The sequence below is a fragment of the Anguilla rostrata genome, chromosome 8 (genome assembly GCF_018555375.3).
Source record: "Anguilla rostrata isolate EN2019 chromosome 8, ASM1855537v3, whole genome shotgun sequence".
Classification (NCBI taxonomy): domain Eukaryota; kingdom Metazoa; phylum Chordata; class Actinopteri; order Anguilliformes; family Anguillidae; genus Anguilla; species Anguilla rostrata.
The window spans coordinates 41,525,151-41,534,230 of NC_057940.1; the positions used below are offsets into that span (position 1 = coordinate 41,525,151).

The 9,080-nt window shown below is 38.3% G+C and overlaps 1 long non-coding RNA gene across 1 annotated transcript; it reads right to left on the minus strand.

Annotated features, from left to right (window-relative positions):
- Window positions 1–2,702: 2,702 nt before the first annotated feature.
- Window positions 2,703–5,435, minus strand: LOC135260369 (uncharacterized). Its single transcript, XR_010331554.1, has 2 exons — window positions 5,030–5,435; window positions 2,703–3,292 (listed from the first exon to the last, which is right to left on the minus strand). It is a non-coding gene; the product is annotated as an uncharacterized LOC135260369 (long non-coding RNA).
- Between the last annotated feature and the right edge of the window lie 3,645 nt (window positions 5,436–9,080).

Genomic DNA, 9,080 nt, shown 5'->3' on the forward strand with positions numbered 1-9,080 from the left:
CGAAGAAGATATAACTATGGCTTCAGAAATTTCCATTATAACAGTTTTAAATCCTTTATTAACAAGCACATTTCATAATGCACGTTTGCCCATCTCTTTAAGTTTTGTATCGTACAATGTTTTTTTCTATCTTTTGTCTATAGACAATAATATTCACAACAAACCAAGTTGCCATCCATGAATTCTAAACAGAGCAGTTTATAAAGTATTTAAATTTGAGAAAATATCTTCTTAAGATTTCTACTAATTGCGTTCCAACTGAAATGATGGTGATCATGATCCTGGTTTGTACTACGCACTACTACACTTCTGTTTGTTCCTTCCTGCATTTCTGTGCGGCATGCAGGCACTTGTACAGTAAACAGTACAGAACAAGCGTGCTAATTTACCCCAGTAATGACATCCCCGCAGGCAGCTGTTACCCACGGCAACTGCAGCTAAGTGCACGCTATGCTACTGTGAAGCATGGGACTGAAAGGCTGTGCAAGTGCTGCTTGACTGAATGCTTTATTTGCATAGATGTTTACTTTAATCCTCAAGAAGAGTTTGTAGAATATTTATACAAGCTCAACCCCCCCACCCCCACTTTCACACAAAAAAGACCAAATACCCCAAAAGTGAAAATCCCAAATCTAAAAAGCATTTAGATTGTTTGTGCTTGAACAAAATATGTAGAAGTCTGGCAATGGCTTAACAGATCATGGGATGTCCATTAGCACAGCGTGATTTAATTAGTGCTGTGTATCGCCAAGCTTGAAAATGTTCCATTGTGTCGCATTTCTAAAACATGTAAGGCAATGCTGTCATGTACAGTACATTAACTTCATTTAAGAGATCTGGACACATGATGCATAACTCATGAGGTCAATTATTTACAGCTACAGTGTGCAAACAGGGATTTCATACATTTTTTGACTTATTTATAAATAAATAATACCCTGTCTAAAGCCAAGAGGTTTCTGTTTAATTTATAAGAAAGACAAATGTTTTTTTCCTCAGAGAAGCCAAGCTTCGTAATCACAGAATGAACTATCATGAAAAGTTAATCCTTCTGAAGCAAAAGCAAACCTGAGTATCATTGGAAAACAGCTCAACTTAAATCTGGAATATAATGAGTTTTGTTCCCTGGAGAAGAGCTGGTGTGTACCAAACTTTGCTCAACATGAAAACATTTGATGCCCAGTTGTATGAATCAATAATCTATGTTATGCACGCAGCTGTTCAGATAAGCGTCCACTCATCAAGTAATGTAACCCTATGGAATAAGCATTTATTTTTTTGGCAGGAGAATCATCCAAATCATGTGTTCATGGAATTAAACATTATTCAATTCTCATTACACATTGCACCTTACAGATTTTACTGACCCCCCCCCCCCCCACCCTACTTATATTCACCAATGATTTTTCTTTGGTGTTGGATTGAGAATTTCGCCAGTACAATTCTGAGTACGAGATAGATAAGGCCTGGTCTCAGGGCCAGCCCGTGGCATAAACAGTCTATGTGGTTGTTTAGGACCACCACCGCTGGGGGGGCCACACGAAGGGGGGCCACACAATCCAGTTATTCATCCTCTATCGCGGAACTAGCGGTATTAATTTTAAACGGAATGGCAACTGAACATTTCATAACAATATAATGTAAGAAGGATTTTACCAAGCGAACCCCCCCACCCCACCCCTCCCCCGATCGACGGAATCCAACACTCCCCCCCCCCCCAAAATTCTAGGGCTGGCCCTGCCTGGTCTGGCTGAATGTTTGCATTCTGTTGCCTGTGGAAGAGCTTGAGATATTTCTTAAGGTATAATTATACCTTTTGACTATCTTGTAAAGGATAGATTCTCCTTGACTGCAGCATTTTTCTCATACCATGTGCTTGACTTCAACTGAAAGGGAGGGGTTCCTAAGCTAGCATATCCAGTGGAACCCGTGTCCTACGCTTTTAAACTGAAAGGTCAGCGATGGTGATTGCTATCAGGCAATGCTACTCCCAGCATTCAGTTACCTTACCAGTTTTACTCACAACCGTTTGTGCTGCATTGCAACGTAGGTTAGAAGGTGTGGACAGAGTTGAATTAAAGGAGGGTTGTGTTCTGGGCTGTTACTTTGGTCCACATTGGTACATGGATTAACAATAACTGATCTGGGTCAAGTAGCACAATGTTCATAGTGCCACTGCCAGAATCTAGACATCTAGAGGGGTGGAAATCCCCCCGATACTTTTCTGACTTTTCTTCCTTCATGTATCAAACTGCAAAAAGCACAAATGTGCTCGACATTTTTCTTTAATTTATTTAGGCCCCAAGCCTGCTCTCAACTTGCTCTGTTATCATCCTTAGTAGACCAACCCAGTTAAATATATAGCAAAGTTAAAAGTCCACTTTGCATTTTACAGCCTATCCAATCAGGGCCCAGTAATAATAAAAGCCATTTATCACCATGCAGCAAGGCCCCAAGCTTGGATTAACAAGTCTATTTGCTCTGGTGTCAGGGCAGCCTTTTACAAACACTGATTTCCTGCTCCAACCAGGCCATATCCTGGATATGGGTTCTGAAGTAAAGCTGTTGGGAATTCGAATGTATCCTGGGAGCTATGCCTCCAGTCATTGACTATATATATATATATATATATGTGTGTGTGTGTGTGTGTGTGTGTGTGTCGCTATTGTATAGATTAAGAGACTGAAAAAAAGCAACTAAGCTGAAATGAAAAAAGTAGCTAAAAAGCACTAACATAATTTATTCTGAAGGAATTTGTGCAGTGCAAAAGGATAGAATGTTTGACACACTAGATTTGCAAAGCAATGTAGCCTACTCCTGATAAAAGTTCAAATACAACACATTCTCAGATATTTGCAAATTGATGCATAAATAAATTAAAATGTAATATTTAATATTAATTATACAGTGGTAAAATAAGTTCAAAAGTGCCACCAATTAAATGTGGTGGGGGTTTTAAAAAATCGTAGGGGGTTTTTAAAGCATGGTTATTTTATTTCAGAAATTTTAGTTACTATAGTGTATTACTGACGTGTTAGATGACTTCATCTTCACAGTACATGTAGTCCCACTCTAAATTTGTTTTTTCTATATGATTATCATTTCAACTCTCTTTACCAGTCATATAATTTGGCAAGGGCATGTGAGCAAGATCAAGAGAGACCACGTGAAAGAGAAGTTCTGATTATAAAACTAGGCTGCAGTCCAATCCACAAAAAGTTCTTCCCTGGAAACTTCGCTTACAGTAGAAACCTCACTCAGGAGGATATGATGCAGCACCAAAGAATGAACCCTTTAATCAAGGGGAGGAGAATAGGAGAAAAAAATAGTTATTTGAAATGAACCACTCACTCAGAAAAGACTGTGCACTCAGTTGCTGTTTACATCAGCTTAACTGGAATGAGCTGGTTTTGCAGCTTGTTTGAAATAGTCATTCTAAAACAACATTCTAAGCATAATGTCAAACTAAAACAGCACTCTGAGCATAACGTCAAAATATTAGCTGGAGATCACTTTTAAAGTACATATATTCAGCCATAAGATGTAAACAATGTAAATCACAAAATCAATATTATACTGTATTTTAATTCATTCAACTTTATATTTCACAATTCAAAATTATTCTTATACAGTGCTTCAACTTCAACAAAAAATTGGGAGCAAAAAATGAGGAGTTAAGGATTTTAATAATTTCATTGCCCGAAGTATGCTGTTTTGCAGAATCATGTCCTCAAACAAAATGGAGGATGAAGAAGTTATTTAGCATACGTGTCCTCCCCTTTGAATTACCAGACTGGACTGTGCTCAATTTGAGTGAACAAACAACTTCCAGATAGTAAAGGGATTCCCCAAGTGGAAGTGGTGAGTGCAATTCTGCATGCGTACATCATTTTACAGATTGGACTGCAGTCAAATTGTAGGCTACAATACAATCATGTTTCTCTTACCTTGATACACAGCTAAAACTGCATTAATATATTATTATATGTTGTTTATTATTGATTATCTATGCTGTCGTTGTTTTCTGTATGTCTCTTACTTCTTTGGCCCTGTATTGGCTAGGTCTCACTTGTTAAAGGGATTAACAAATCTGACTTCATCAAATAAGGGTTTATTAATAATAATAATAATAATAATAATAATAATAATAATAAAATAATGTAACACTTTTGAAAACCACCTTAATTCGAAGCTGCATTCTTGATGATGAAGGTACTGCAACTGACCCAGAAGCAGTATGTTTCAAGAGTGTAAAACCACCTTTCCCAAATCCTCTGAGCTGATCCCAGGTCAGTTGCCACCAGGGGGTTCCAAGCATTTTATCTTAACATGTAGAAGTGGTAAAGATATTTTAAATGCCTGCTTCAATTCTTGGCTATTTTAAAAACCTTTATTATTAATTGTGTTTAGAGAAACGGGAAACCAGTCAGTATGGTTTTCAGAAGTATCGAATACTGAATTTTGAAATCACGATACTAAGAATTCATGTTTCTGATCTACACAACTCACTACTGTCATAGAAAATAATATTTAAATATAAACTTAGTAAATATATATATATATATTTTAAGTTCCAGAAGTATTCAGACTTAGTTTGACAAACTCAACTTAGTTCAGGTGCAAAAAATAAATAAATAAATAATTCACACATTATTATAACAGCCTCTCTCTGTATGCTGTAACAGTGGGTCACATGATCTCTGAATAGTAACATTTAATGCATCTGTCATTGGAAGCTCCCTCTATGAATTTAATAATGAAACTCCTTTCAAAACAGCTTGGGGATAAAACTGTAGGAAGGTACGGGTTAACATAGGGGTTATGTGACAGACTACTCCTTTGATCACGGTCAGTCATTAAGTGGATAGATGGCAGTTTGACCCTAAGCTAGAAGGTACTAGTACAAACCCATGGCGCCGGTGTGTCTTATTCTTAAGGCGAGGGCCAGGGCGAGCTAATCCCTCACCAGGTCAGCACAGTTGGCTGGTCCTATTTTCTACCACAGATGAGGGATTAATGTGAACAGTACCTGCTCCTTGGGCAGGCCAGCTGGGGGGCTGGTATGCGAGGTCCTTCAGTTAATCCCTGCGGTATCTCCACTAATTCATTCAGCAAGAGGTTGTGCCGGCAAATCACTGGTCTGGGTAGCAGCGTCTTCTTGCTCATTGGGTCAGAGCAAGCTGTCGCACCAGACGTTGAATCATGAAACACAATTGTCTGCATTCATTTAAATGTACCATTGAGAAGCTGTATAGTCACACCCTTCCTGCATTCCCAACACATGTACACCTTCATTATAACTGAAGGCAGTGCAGCGAGTGCTGGGCTTAAGGAAGTCCAGCTGAGGTGTTGTCTTAATAGCAAAAAAGACATCAACGTTTGCAGCAAAAAGAAATGACAGAAATCTCCCATGTTAATAATTTCTTTACAGTAATGTCAGGTAGGACCCGAAGCTCTTGACTTCTCAAATACATGTACATTCTCGTTAAAAAAAAAATATCTACTCCACAAAACGCTTCCTTGAGGTAAAGAGGATTAACAGGGCAATCAGAGTTATTGCATTAACATGCACCAGACAGGACACATTTATGTATGATCAAATAGCCAGAACAACTTCAGACCTTCATATCTATCTCTCAGGTAGTTGGGTTGGGCATAGTTACTACTTAATGGTAATTGAAAAAAATGTGCAGATTTTCAATCAATACAAAACTATTTGTCAAATAGAATGCTATAGGTGGTGAGGTAGGGGTAGATCCGTTGGATGTTTCATATAAAGAATCTGCACATTGAACTCACCACTGCTACAGTATATGGGAACAGGAGGAAAGTTGGTCATTGCGGGCTACCCCTTGCTTTCCTGCAGTGGAAGTTTCTGTACCATTTAGATTAATCCAAGGCAGGGTGATTTCAGTCTAAACAGAGTCAAGAACAGATATACAGTCCCCTCCACAAGTATTGGAACAGCAAGGTCAATTCTTTTGTTTTTGCTATACACTGAAGACAATTGAGTTTGAGGTCAAAAGATATACATGAGATGACAGATCCGAATTTCAGCTTTTATTTCCTGGTATTTTTATCTAGATTTGTTAAACAACTTAGAACATATCACCTTTTGTATCAGACAACCCAATTTTCAGGTGAGCAAAAGGATTGGAACATGTGACTGACATGCGTTTCTTGTTGCCCAGATGTGTCCTGTTAGATTGATTGGTTAAACAAATAGTTCTGAATGTCTACTCTTGGTTTTGCCTGTGAAAACTGCATTTGTGTTATAAAAGATAAACTAACATGAAGACCAGAGAGCTGGGGGATAGCTTGTACGACAACCTGGAATGTCCAGAAAAAGAAAGAAACCGCTGGCGTACTGAGAAATAGATATCGAACAGGTCGACCAAGGAAAACAGCAGTTGATGACAGAAACATTGTGAAAGCTGTGAAGAAAAACCTCAAAACATCAGTCAGTGACAAACACAATCTCCACAGGACAGGGGTGAAGGTATCTCAATCAACTCTTCGAAGAAGACTTAGAGAGCAGCAATATAGAGGCTATACCACAAGATGCAAACCACTCATCAGTAGTAAGAATTGGAAGACGAGATTACAATTTGCAAAGAAGTAAAGAAATGAGCCACAAAAGTTCTGGAACAAAGTTTTATGGACTGATGAGACCAAGATTAACCTCTACCAAAGTGATGGAAAAGCCAAAGTGTGGAGAAAGGGATCTGCTCATGATCCAAAACATAAGCTCATCTGTGAAGCACGGTGGAGGAAGCGTCATGGCTTGGGCTTGCATGGCTGCTTCTGGAGTGGGCTCACTAATCTTTATTGATGATGTAACTCATAATGGTAGCAGCAGGATGAATTCAGAAGTCTACAAAAACAGTCTGTCTGCCAATTTACGGAGAAATGCGTCCAAACTAATTGGGAGGAACTTGCAGCAAGACAATGACCCAAAACACACTGCCAACACAACAAAGGATTTAATTAGGGAGAAAAAGTGGAAGGTTTTAGACTGGCCAAGATATGCTACCAAATATTAAGTGTTATTTGCTTTCATTTACTTAAATACTCTCTGTTCCAATACTTTTGCTCACCTAAAAATTGGGTGGTCTGATACCAAAGGTGCTATGTTCTAAGTAGTTTAACACATCCAGGTGTAAATACCAGGAAATAAAAGCTGAAATTCTGAACTCTTGTCTCATGTTCATCTTTCTCAACCCCAAATGTATTCAGTGTATTGCAAAAACAAAGGAATTGACCTTGCTGTTCCAATACTTTGAGGGGACTGTATATTCTATAATTCCGTGGATTCGGACAGAAGCAGCTAACATTTTCATTGTATGTACTCCTAAAAATGATTTAATCCAAAGAGACAAATATGTATTTGAAGAGAAATTTTATGAACAGCATCAGTTTGAACTGAGGTAAAAAAATTTAACTGAGGTGCTTCTGTAAATGAGCATGTCATTATAATTTACCATAAATGGTAACTAGCACCTAGCGCATAATTCAAGCTGCTCCTGAAACACTGGGATAGCATGTGTTACTGTTAGGTATTTGCAATCATGAATCAAATCTCAGCTGTATTTAAGCCAGAAAAAAAAAAAAAAACCAGTTTGCTAAACAGATAGAGATGTTGTGTCAAGCACAATTATGCAGCATCGTGTGGAAAATGCATATTCTGTGAATGAAATGCCAGTGCTGTGGCAGCAGCATGTTTAAAATTTTCATGCAAGAAAGTATTGTTTGCCAGAAAAAAAAAAAATGCAACCTAACTATAGACTATAAACATCTAAACATTGTAATATTTGTGTAGTGACTCTCACCTGGGACATTAACAAAGCAGATGGTGTTATGAATGAATGCACTGCACAATGACCGTTAGCAGGCTCAACAAGCAAAATACAAAAAAAAAAAAAAAACACATTTCATCCTGCATACTTTGAGCAAGTCCTGACCTTCAGTGTCATACCGTGGTTTTTGTTCATTTACCATGACAGACTGAATATTACGTTTTGGAGAATGTAGCTGTGCAACCTGCAAGAGGTTGGCAGGAACTGTAAACACAAAGGATGTGGACAACCTGGACATACTGCCAGACCCAAGTAATCAACCCACAACCATTGCCATCAGAACATAAATGCAGTCCCCACAAGGACCAAGAAAGTTACTTAACATTTTCCTAACTGCAGTAAGGCTCCATAATGTCAAGTCAAATCAGGTTAAGTCAGATCTGTTTTATAACCAATTTGTTTCTCATTTTAAATAGAATTTTTCCAAAAAGCAGACAGTGTTTACAGCGTCCTGAAAAAGTATTTGCCCCTTTCCTGATTTTTTCTGTCATTGCATATTTGTAACACTGAATGACTTCAGATCTTTAGACAAAATATTAGACAAAGGAACCCTGAGTGTCAGGTCAGGCGAGGGAATGGACCCAAACGCGGAGTCAAAAATACTAAAAATCCAAAAAGGGGTAAATACAACCGAGAAATGAACTGTTAATAAGTACAAAAACTAAGGAGAACACGCAGGGCAAGTCTCAAAGTCAAAGCAAAGTTCTTAAAATGCAAAAACAAAGGAAATCCAGAAATCCAAAACCATGCAAAAACAGAGCACGAGCAGGGTAGAAAACACTCAGCGGAAAACACAATCAAACGTGCACGTGGGAGCACATACCGAAACACAATCAGAAAAGCAGACACTAGGATGCAGCACCTGAGTCAGGTAAGAAAGGAACTTAAATAGACAAGACACTGACGAGACACAGGAGGGCACAATGCACAATCAGGCCACAGAGAGGGAAGGGAAAACGAGACAACCAAAAAACAATAATTGAATAATTGAAAACAATAATACAATTAAACAGGGTAAATGAACAGAACTAAAAACTGAAGTGCCGCATCTGGCGGCCCCAAAAGGGAAACGCAGACACACCACAGAACCATGACACTGAGTAAACAGGTTAATTACTCAATCAACTAATTAAACAAATTTATTTGATATTTAGATTCAGCTGACTGAACACAACCAGGAATAATTGCAGCCAGCCCTGTTGAATTTAAACCTAATTTACACTG